At 40.3% G+C, this 11,808-nt stretch overlaps 1 protein-coding gene and 1 long non-coding RNA gene across 2 annotated transcripts in view; one reads left to right on the top strand and one right to left on the bottom strand.

The window, feature by feature from the left end:
* Window positions 1-6,142, top strand: part of LOC130594903 (uncharacterized) — a 64,533-nt gene extending 58,391 nt beyond the window's left edge. Inside the window, exons 2-3 of the long non-coding RNA XR_008971188.1 lie at window positions 3,813-4,034; window positions 5,780-6,142. This is a non-coding gene — a long non-coding RNA (uncharacterized LOC130594903). The remainder of the gene's footprint in view (window positions 1-3,812; window positions 4,035-5,779) is intronic.
* DYNLRB2 (dynein light chain roadblock-type 2) overlaps window positions 1-11,808 on the bottom strand; it is a 201,958-nt gene that overhangs the window by 118,042 nt on the left and 72,108 nt on the right. The gene's annotated exons all lie outside the window — the stretch shown is intronic.

Here is an 11,808-nt window from a genome sequence, read left to right on the forward strand (position 1 = left end):
GTTATTTTGTCAGTATTAACAAGGAGATTGTGACAGCCTGTAGCCTGTGGGTGCCCAACAGTTAACAGTGCCTTCTCAGGTGAGTTTTTACTGTGACTTCCACAGGGGTGGGAATTAAACCTGAATCTTCCACACCCGAGGTGAGAGCTCCAGCTGCTGGGTTTCAGAGAAAGAAAGGGAGAAGCACATCACTTCCTTGTAGCCTGTAGATGGAATGCCAAGTCCTTGTGAACCTATCCTAGCAGGATCTGTCCCAAGTCAAAATGATGTATTTTGGATCTGCCACAAGGAACAATTGTCAGTGTTAATGCAGTTCATTTCAGTTCCATGCGTTTATGAGTGAAACCAGACTAGGCAAATGCATGGAGAATCCCACGAGACCTCCAATTACTGCTGGAACTTTCTACCACAAATTTTTCTTTTTTTTTTTTTTTTAATAGAAAACATGATTTATGGAATTTTTCTGAGAGGAAATTTCATTATTGTCACAAAAATATTAATCCTCCATTGGGGAAAGCAAATGAAGTATTTTGTTTCCTCTTGGACTTCATGAGTTTGTGGTATTTAGAACCAAATTACATTTTGGGTCCCATTGACATGTAATCTGTTTCTACCCTGACTGCCAGGGAGTCTTATGGGAATTGTAGTTTTCTAGTGTTGCATATGCCAGAGCAGCAAACCTCGCCATCATTAAGCCAACCTTAATCTTCCATGATCTTCAACTGAACTAGTTCTTGTACCACACAAACCCCCGACTGTCAGCTGAGTAAGGGGGATCTTTAACTTGCAGCTAGTGTCCCTATGCCAGAAAGGCCGTATTAAATGGAGCAGCCAATTTTGCTCTGCAAAGGCCCATAGATTTCATAGCCTTGTAAAAGCAGGAACCAGATGTATATTTTAATGAAATTTAATGAATTCAGTATTGGTCTGCCAGCAAGAGAGGGAAGCAGAGATGATAGGAACTGAAGTGAGGTATTTATTAATTTCTGTGCAGGATTTAATGGGACAAAACCAAGAAGTATTTAAGCTGAGCTTTTCAAAGGGATGGAGGTTCCCTGATCCCACTGACAGTCAGGAGCTGCAGGGTATACTCTGTCTTGATTTTTGCTGGACTATCTAAATGGCCTCAGTAGATCTTTTCCCCCTATTCTTCTTCTGTCCTTGAAGTGCTGTGAAACATGTGTGGTGCTTATATGTGATGGGTAGATCTTTCTTCGCTGAGAAAGGTGGTTTAGATAATGCATAGCATCGTGTATAATACTCTTAAACTGCCAATCCTAGAGCATCTCAAATCATTCCTTAACTTTAGAAACTTGCTATATAGGGATGTTTATTTTCCTCCTTTTACAAACTGGAAAACCAAGTGACAAAATGAACTGTATTTAATCACAGAACTGGGGCAGAAAGATACTCTAGATTTCCTAATAGATTTATTTTTCATGTGTTCTGTTAACATTGGCTCAAATTTATTTTATAGCTGTGACAGCATTCACATTAGCACTTGGTTTGGATGGTGGTAAATTTCATACAGATTAATAAAGTGGTGTTTCTGTGAAGGCTTTAGAGCCTGAAAAGATCACTGCATACCATATTTGAGAACTGCTTAAAATCAGCCTGCCTCTTCTCATGTGGAAGGTGACATTTCAACACATACAGCTATGCCGAACTTACGCATTTTTTCATCACTTTGCAAGTGATATTTTGTAAATATTTGTCAATTTGCCAATGTTTGTGCCTCTTGCAGTGTTGAACAAAGCTTCTTACTGTGGGTGAACATATCTGCCTTTCTTGGCATCTTTCCATTTCATTCTTAGGGTTTCGTATGTTTTTAACATACTAAAAAGAAATTCTTCTTATTGCTGTTAATTCTGCTGACCCTTATATCCTTTTTCCTCTCTTATCAGTTTTCTACAATTCTTAATTTCTAATTTTTATCTAAAGTTTTAAATTCTCCTCCTTTTTTGCACCCTTATTTGTTTGCTGTTTTATTTATGCGCACTTAGCATTCATAAATAGCTGCTTTTTCCTTTCTCTCCATTTTACCCAGACTCCTTCTTTCCTAACTGTGTCCTTCAGAGCTAATTAGTGATGCTCCCTGTATCAATCACAACTTTCTGTTTACATTCCTTCTACTACTGTAAGTGGCAAGGTTGGTTTAGCCAATAACTTCTCAAAAGCAGTCAGATCCAGGGCAAGTGAAGGGCCGGGACAGAAAGAAATCTAAAGATGTCCTTTCCATTTGGCTCAACTCTTACTCTGTCTGAATGCCCTAGAATGGTGACTGACAAATTTCCACTTGTCCTTAGGATGACTGAGGTAGATATAAATAAACCACAACATGTGACCTAGCAAGGAGTGTGAGGGGTTGAAATCACATCCCAAATAATCAATCCCGCTGCAATTTCCTAAGTAAGATTGGAGAAGGGATAAGAGTCATCTGTACTGAGCAGCAGTGATTAGCCTCATTTACCCTGAATTGCCTGGGAATGGTGAGGTGGTATAATTGTATAAACTATAAAGCACTGGAGGGAGAAGATGGAATGAAGGTCTGAGTTTGCTTCTAGGTGATAGAAAAGCAGTTGCCCATGAACTGTGCAACTCTAGGGTTTCCGTGTCAATTGCTACTTGTTCATTGCCTGCTCAGTGCAGAAGTGTTATCAATGGAATGGGCAGCTCCTTGATCAGGAATTTACTATTTTTCTGCCATTTTCTTGCAATAGCCATTGTTTTTTTGTTCTGAAATATAGACCTGTGTGTTTCTAGGTTGAGTTCTTGAAAGCAACATTAAAAGCACTCTTAGGTTAGACCAGGACTAAGAGAAGCAGGGTAACCCCAACCTGACCTAGGATACTGCTGGCTCACCTTGTGGAAAAGTGAAGTATGCTTTGGCTTGGGAAACAGGCTCATGTGAGGGGACCTGGTACAGAGTAGCAGGCATGTTGCTGGCTGCAAATGAGTTCCCCTGGCAGGTCTGTGTGGGGATGTGTGCCTACTGCTGAACAGTACTTTGCCTGGCTCGAGCTCTTTCTATCAGGATTTGCTTTTCTGAGCACTTAAAATCAATATAAATTAATAAAAAGCCATCAGCCCATAAACAACATTAGCTATGGAGCTGTTAAAACACAAGCAGTCAAACTACATTTAATCCACTTTCTCACGTTAATGCTGTGCAAGGGTGAATATTTAAAATGCTGCTATTAGATTAGTAACAGATGTTGTTCAAAGGAAACAATAAATGATTCTTGCGGTGACTTATTTCAGAGGGGTCTTCTCTTTGGGGCCATCCGAAGCAGTCACCTGGGTCATATGTGTGCACCAGCCGCTCAGTGCAGAGTGACTCTGAATGTGTGCACAGCCAGGCTGGACTCTACAACCACCTTCTCTGGTGGGACAGAGCAGCAGCTGAGGGCAGGGCTTCTGAGCCCTGTGGGTGCTCTTTGGGCCATCTTTGAAGCTGTCAAAAAATGGGCTCAATTGCGTTATTGCTCTGAGATCCTTTTGTTCCCAATCCAGGCCCTGTCTGGCTTCAAGACAGCATCTTTGGAGATCTCTGAGGTTCACTGGAGGTGTTCGTGCTTCTGATAACATAGCAGTGTTTGATACTAAATGCTGTGTCTGTGTCCTTTGGGAAATGTATCCTCTTGTAGGGTTAATTTCAGTACAGTCTTTACTTCTGGTGTTACTTCTTTCTTGCTTTGTGTGTCAGAGTTGTCTGGTTCAACATAATCATCCAGTTTTAATTATTTTATGAGTTCTGGCATAATCTAGATCAGCTCATGCTGAGCTATCTCCTTTCTGCTTTGTTTTCGTAGAGCCATAGAATGATCCCCTCTCCAGTAATCAGGCTCAACCTGTTCACTCAAGTTCCAGGTGGCTTCTGAAAGTGTAAGTCTCTCTCAAGCCCCAGTGCCGCACACAAAAGGTAGGTATAAACATGTGCTTCTTTTGTGACAAACAAAAGAAGTGTTACACTTTGCTAAAAACACAGAGTGGAGCATCTGTCCTGCAGCCTCAGTGTCACAGGGCTGGAGATGGTAAGGGGAATGGGAAAGGAAGAATATGATTGAACCTCATACACTTCTGTGGAGAGTCACAGGAAGGAACGTTATCGCTCATCCAGTTCGAACCCTCTGCCACAGGCAGGGACACCTTCCACTAGGCCAGGTTGCTCCAAGTACCATCCAACCTGGCCTTGAACACTGCCAGGGATCCACGAGCACCGAACTTTGATGCAGGATACTCAAAACCTTGCTACTGCACCCTACTGCAACCGTAGCATCTCAAAGGAACCTGAAACCAGCATACTGCCTGGTTGGACCTCCCTGCACAGAAAAGCTGTGTAGAGAACAGAGAGAACAACATCGATCAGGACAGAGAGAGCAACACCTATCAGACCAGTAGATTTGAGGCTGTTTTTTGGTTGAAACAGAAACCAGTCTTTCTTCTCAGCAGCCTACATTTCAGGGAAGCATCCTTCCTTCTGCCGCAGGTAGGCAGACACATGTATATTTAGACCTCTCTGCTTGCTTTAATACACATGTGTGGGTGGGTTGTATACATGTATACCTATGTACCATAACCGCCCACACATCTTCCTATTGTGATGTTTTTTAAATATTTGTGATTATACAGCATCTTGTAAAGAATTAAGAAGTTCATAATTATTTATAAAGTTAATACTTACAATGAAATGGTTGCACTTTGATGTCTGTATGTGTTTTCTAAGCTAGGATGACCTATATTGTAGAGGTATTATGTATACTAGGTGATGCAGGGATTGGCTTGGGAATTACCCATGTTTAATGAACACTAAAATTAGAATTTGACTGAAATCCACATAAATGGCTCGACAGCAAGTTCGACTGCCCCTGGGGAGCTGTGGGCAGCTCAAATTTACCCACAGGCATTTTTGAAAATGTTTTTTTTGAATCAGCACAGTGTGCTTTTTGGAGCAGAGAGTGCAGCTTGCACTTTAAACTCCCTTCTCTTCACCTTGTCCCCCATTTTGGTGTTGAAAAGCCCTCCATGGAAAACAGAGCTTGAAGTACGTTGCAGGTATACTGTGTGCTACACTGGTGCTTTTTTTACAGTACTTGCTGTGGGAAGTCTTCTGCTTTCCCTACTCAGTGGCCTTGTTTCTTGGACGCTTGCTATTTTGAATTTCCAAGTATTTGGCCTCTTCTGTAGGTATATGTACTTTGGATAGAGTGAAACCTGGTCAAATTGGTTTATGTCTTGCTGTCTACCATACTGCAGCACTAAAAGCATGTGACTGCAGTGAATCCTGCCTTTCAGAGATGAGGGTTTTTTTTTGTATCCATGTTAGAGGCTTGTTCTCTAACTCTGAGGAAAGATAAATCTGCCTGCTGTGCCTTTCTCTGACCATAAGAAAGGGGCTTAATTATCCTGTAGGAGGCCTGCTTATTCCAGTTCCCAGTCTCAGAAAGAAAAAAGATTCCTAAAAGAATTCCATACAGTACTTCCCACTTTGCACGGGTCTGGATAAAAAAGCAAATCTGGCTTGCCTTGTATCACCCCGAAAATGGAGTCCAGATACAGAGAGTCCTTTGCTCCTTTTGCCTTGTCCCAGCAGCTAACTGGTGACACCGAGCTGTGCCATGGCCATGACTTTGGGTAATCTGGGTTGTATGTTGCAGCACAACAGATCCCTTGGCTTTTGCTGCAGAGCCAGGCCAAAGTGGTTAGAGCTCATGGCCTGCTCATTTCACAGCCTAGTTGTGCAAGTGGAAAACATTATAATTACAATTGTCACCCACAGTCAGTGTGAGAATTCTTCATCATATTCAAGGAGAAAATTGCTAATTTAAGAAGATAGTGCTTTTCCAGAGAAAATCTTCATGCAAATGAATGTCCCAAATCATAGGAGGAATGCATCATTTTATTATTGGTGGGTTCATCTGTAGGACTTTGGTTTGTCTTATATGACATGTATATTTCTCTTATATAACATATATCTACTTTAAGGATGCGCCTTTAAGGAAGCTCTAGGTAAAATAGAAAACGATTTTGAGACTAGGGTTTATGACATGGCATGGCTGTAAAGAAGTCAATCCACCACTGCTGCCTTCATTGAGCTACTCTGGATTTGGTTTCTTTACAGCCTTATTCTTCTAAGCCTGAGCTGTGCTGCGGCCTTTTAACACTGAAGTCTATGTTGCTTTTCTCTTTCTTGCTTCCTTTCAGTTTTCTTGCTTGCTTGCTTGCTTTCTTCCCCCAATTTTGTCTTGCCTCATGGCTGTAGGATGTTGGCTGCAAACAGACAAGCCTTTTTATTTCTTTTGACTGCTTCTGCAAAGCTTGATGGGGAATTTGCATAATCAATGAGGTAACCCTGTCACCCCAAACATGGAGTCTTTAAAGAGGATAGTTTTATGCAAATTAGATATTGATGGTGTAATGATTAATTGGCCCCAAGCCTTTGTTAATATGCAATTGTTGTAGTGCAACATGCATTTGTAATTATTTTGGTTTGGTTGTTCAAACAAGTGGTGGGCACTTAATTGCTTGCAGCAATTGAGGAGACAGGAGACAGAAAAGCAAAGGGCTGGTTAACCAGTTATCTGATATAATGTTAGGTTTCCTTTGTGTATACTGTGTTACAACGGTCAGATTCTTAGGTGATAAAAATCAGTGCAACTCTCTTGGAGGATATAGAAATATTCTGACTTCCAACAGTTGAAATGTTCCCAAAGTCAGCTTCCAGTGTTGTATTTTGTGTTGGTCATATGGGAGTTAGGATGCTGACCTGTGATGTTTATTGCTGTTGGTTATTGTTATTATTAAAAAGAAACCTCTTTGGTTCCAAAGGTTGCAGTGCGCTTAAAATATTGCCTTAGTGAGAAGCTGCTTGGGAGACTATTGCAAACAAATAAGTAAGTATCTGAGCTACTTTACATGCATTGTCCAAGGTGCTTACTGTTCTGTGTGGCTTTCCAGCTAGTTTGATATCCATTTTCCATTCCCTTTGCCTCTGGAGCTGCATTTAGCAGACAGGATAAAAACCCTGTGCATTTGGATGTGAAGAATCCTACATCTCCATTAAAATACTTAGGTTATTAATTGTGTGAGTTGTCTGCAGCATGTGAACTTACTAGATTTCTACTTAGAGAGTACTTTAAAGTTGTGAAGTTTGTTTGGTATAATTTGGAGGGGATTACAAAGGGATCCACCTACGAACAGTGGATAAAAAAGAAGCAGCTGAGAAATATGAAGATCTTCTAACAATGGACTCTGTTAAGGATTATATAAACTCTGTATATAGTTAATTATTATAGCTATTTTATTATATTATAGTTATTTATTATATTATATAGTTAATGATAGTTAAATTGTGTAATTATTATACCTATGTAGCAATAGGGCATAAGGATAGAAGCTAAACTGCAGAATAGAGAAAAGAGTGGCTCTGAGTTTAACAGATCCTTTCTGGCAGACAGCAAGATGTTATTTGACTCAGCAGCAGGAAACAGAATTACTTAGAAAAGGTACTGGGTTTGTCCTTTATTCCAGCAAATGGGAGGACTGTGTACCATGTGTAGGACTCAGCTTAGCAATGAGATGCTGTTAGGAGAGTACAATCTTTTGGGTTCCTCATTCCTGCTTTAATCTATTGTTTCCCTGGAGGTCTGTCCCAAATTCCCATGTTCTTGGTCGCTCAAGTGATACAAAATGAAAGGTGAACCATTTATGTCTCATTTAATTGGGCATATTGCAATATGTGTACATTGTCCTGAAATTGGTGCTGGAGTGTAAAATAAAATATGTGTTTAAAATATGCTTTTTGCATGGTCGAAAAGAATATATGATTTTTCCCAAACGATTGTTACAGAGTTGCTGAGGACATCTAGATTTTTTAAATTAATGGTATTATTACTAGCAGAAGGAAATGTAGAACTTCTCATTCAATCAGTTATGAATTCTTTTACATGAATTTTGTTTAAACCTACTTCCGATAGTGGGGATTAATTATACAGATCCACTCTGTTTTGGTTAATGTCCTTTGACTTAACCTAATGGTCACGTATCAAATATGTCCTGTCTTTTGTATAATATCTGCTCTGCTTTCCAAATATGAAAATACCATTTAATCTCATAATGAATTCATAGAAATGTAGCCCTAATAGGCAAGAGAACAAATGAATGTTCCTATAATCTATATAAAGAGTTCAATCAGATGTCCTTGATCTTTTCATTCACTGCGAGACATTGGTGGCAAATGGGTTTAGTTTGAAATTGGATGTGCTAAAAAGCTTCTCAGAACTGATGAAGCTCTATCATTAGCATGTGCAATAACACCTTTACCACCCATTTAAACCTCAGGGAAGCAGACGGTTTTTCTGAAGTTAGGATAGCATCAGCTGCAAAAGCTAAACCAAAACTAATTCCTCTCAACAAAGTATGTAAGGAAGAAATGATGACTTGAGTTGCTAGGAATGTCAAATCAAAGGCAGATTAAAGAAGGCTAGACTAATGTTTGACCTGCTGATCCTGACCTCTTCATATTTTCACTGTTGGAGAAAGTGATACCAAATCACAAAAATAATCATAGATCTTAAGAGGGAACTTCACAGGCACCTCTTGAGTTCATCACTGTCAATCATGAACATCATGGACTGCCAGCATATTTCTCAGCCAGTAGGCACCTTGTTCAGTAAATCCTTTATAATCTTGTTCTGTACCAACCAGTAACCAGAAACAAAGAAACCTCCCCTTATCTAGTAGTTAATAATAATGTCTAGTAGTTGAGAAGCAGCTCGACTAACAACCAGGAGAACTGTGCAACACTGGCCATTGTTCCAGAAGTTGATATCAGTAAAAAAAAAAAGAAAGAATTAAAAATGATCGCAAAGCCAGCAAGAATCTCAGTGTCTCCCAGATCAGATGTGGTATTAGAAAGTAAAGAAACAGTAAGATGAATTGGTTTACAAATGTTGGAAAAACCCCAATCTGATGCAGGTTTGGTCAAGGGGCAAGGATACCCAGAAAAAAATCAAGTCACAAGTTGGCAGGCAAGTGATTGCATTCACCAGTTTAAATTAGATCTAGTAATAAAACATGTACATCTTAATATCTTAAAAAAATAACACCTCTTCAGCAGAAAGAAAATTCTATCTTTATGTGCGAGGTGAAATCAGGAGATCCAGCAGCAGAACAGCTAATTCCAGACATCTACAGCAGCAAGTGTCTCTGGAAACAGCTATATACTGAGTGAAGTGAAGTGAACAAATGCTGAGGGAGGTTTGCATGCCCAAACCAGCTCTTTAGGTAGCATTTCATTGCATTATATCTCCCCTGTGCCTCTCAGCGCAAAGAGGCTGTAGCTGGGTCATCTCTAGGCTCTAAGCAAGGAATCTCCTCATGTCAGGAAACATCCCTGTGTGTAAAATCCTGTTGGGAAACAGACAGCTGTGGGTCACAGCTCCAGTTGTTTCTGAGACTAAGGACTGTTAAGAATATTGAGTTTTAATGCAGCATACTGAGGCTAAATGCAATGTGTATCCATAAATTGCATCCCAAAAAGGATATAATGAACACATCTATCTCAGGCCATAATCAGTAAAGAATCCACATTTCTATCTTAGAGATACTACTGTACATCTGAGAAAAGTTACTGGAGCAAATGAAGTCTCTCTGTTTATACTGGCCCAGAAAACTTAATCCTTAATCTTTATTCTCTCAAACATTGCACATATATTTAAAGTATAATATATATTTTTAAACTATATACTATTTATCCCTTAGAATGTTTTAGGATAAATAAAAATTTGCATGAAAAAGCAGACCAGCAATTCAAAGATGTTCTGGTCTCCTGGGTAAATGTGAATTTAAGCAGGTATTGTTATGCATTTTGCAGAAATGTACACTGAAAGAAGAACTTTCTTGAAGTATTATACCAATACCCCAGAACAGTTATAAAAATTTAAGCTTCCTAAAGTGCTTAACTTGTGTTTTCTTAATACTCTTGTAGTTTAAAGAAGCTGAAATGTTTTATTATTATTATTCTTTAAAATCGTGTTCTCTTAAACTTCTCCACCAAACTTTAGGCAGATGCATAAGCAAGTTACAGAATAAACCCCAAAGGAAACATTTCTCAGTGGAAACATGGACACAGCATTTACCATGGCAATAAGGTATACTCAGCTCCAGTGCCATATTTGTGAACAGAATGGCAGCACCTCACCTACCTAGAAAGCAAGACAGGAGGACCCAGCTCAATCAGTCTTTGGTTAGATTTCATCAGAACAATACTATTGTCTGTGCTTAAGACAGCCTAGGGAATGACAATAATTATTAAAACAAACCCTCATCTATTGCTTTTTGCTAAAAGAGTAGTGACAGGTTTTCATGTAAAATCAATCTCAAGATTAAACAAAAAATCATTGTAATAAAAGAAGAAAGATGATTTAAATAACTGTTTATGTGAAGGCAGTTCAGACAAATTATCCTTTCTATTCACATTCTGAAGTAGCTCTATAGGAAACATGTGCCGTGTGTGGTCAAATTGTTTAAAATGCAAGACTCTTTGTCTCCCTGAGGCAGGCTGGTTGTGTCTTTGTTTTTGTCACTGTGGCTATTATAAAACTTAGATAGCCTGCAGAGCTAATGAAGACGAGAGTACTGTGAAGTTCACTGTGGCAAAGACCCAGAATGGTAACGAACGGGGTGGAACTAGGGGTGGGGAGTAAATTCCAGATGCAGTTTGTTTATTTTCAAACTCACAAAACTGAAGTTGCCGAGTTCCTTTCGTCACATCCTGCTGACCAGTGAGTTCTGCAGCATGGAGTCAGGAATGTTATGGTTGCTGAGCACTTTGTGGCTGCCTTAAAGAGCAAGACCCCACTGGTCTTCGCATAGTGCAGCAAAGCATTGACCTGAAATGCTGGCACCTGTGTGTGCTGCTTGGGGCGGTAGGGGAGCTTGAAGCCCTTTTAGTTAGTTCACTATCATTTTCCTGGCAGGTAGAAATCAAAAATGACTGATTTCATCCATGTTCCAAGGAGAAATAGGAGGAACAGCAGTTCAGGCAATGGATATAGCAGTATCAGTGCATGTAAGGGGGATTGTTTTAGTTTTTTTCCATCAGAGACATTATCCTCAGAGCTGCATTTCAGAAAGGTAACAGTGTGAAAAGCAGTTGCTGTTATCCCTCTGCATTCTCACAGAACAGAGAAACCCATGACCCTGGGCCAAATGCAAAGGTGACATCCATGGTATTGCAAATGGTAGGAGTGTCTGAGGGACTCTGAATTGATGGACGTTCAAGCAGCTCTAAACAGAGACCTATTTTGACATAAACTTCTACCCTCTTATTAGCTGCTTTTTTCACTTCCTCCCTTGTGCCATCCAGAGGGACCTTGACACGCTTGTGAGGTGGGCTGATGCCAGCCTCATGAAGTTTAACCATGACAAGTGCAAGGTCCTACACCTGGGTCGGAGCAATCCCAGCACAGCTACAGGCTGGGCAGAGAAGAGATTCAGAGCAGCCCTGTGGAGAAGGACTTGGAGGTGTTGGTTGATGAGAAAATGAACATGAGCCGGCTTCAGTGTGCGCTCGCAGTCCAGAAAGCAACCGTATCCTGGGCTGCATCCAAAGGAGCGTGACCAGCAGGCCGAAGGAGGTGATCCTGCCCCTCTACTCTGCTCTTGTGAGACCTCACTTGGAGCATTGTGTGCAGTTCTGGTGTCCTCAACATAAAAAGGACGTGGAACTGTTGGAACAAGTCCAGAGGAGGCCACGAGGATGATCAGGGGACTGGAGCACCTCCTGTATGAAGACAGGCTGAGGAA

This window comes from Pezoporus wallicus, unplaced genomic scaffold (genome assembly GCF_028554395.1).
Source record: "Pezoporus wallicus isolate ANWC-B61680 ecotype Strahan unplaced genomic scaffold, APGP_CSIRO_Pwel_v1 contig_420, whole genome shotgun sequence".
NCBI classification, from domain to species: Eukaryota; Metazoa; Chordata; class Aves; order Psittaciformes; family Psittacidae; genus Pezoporus; species Pezoporus wallicus.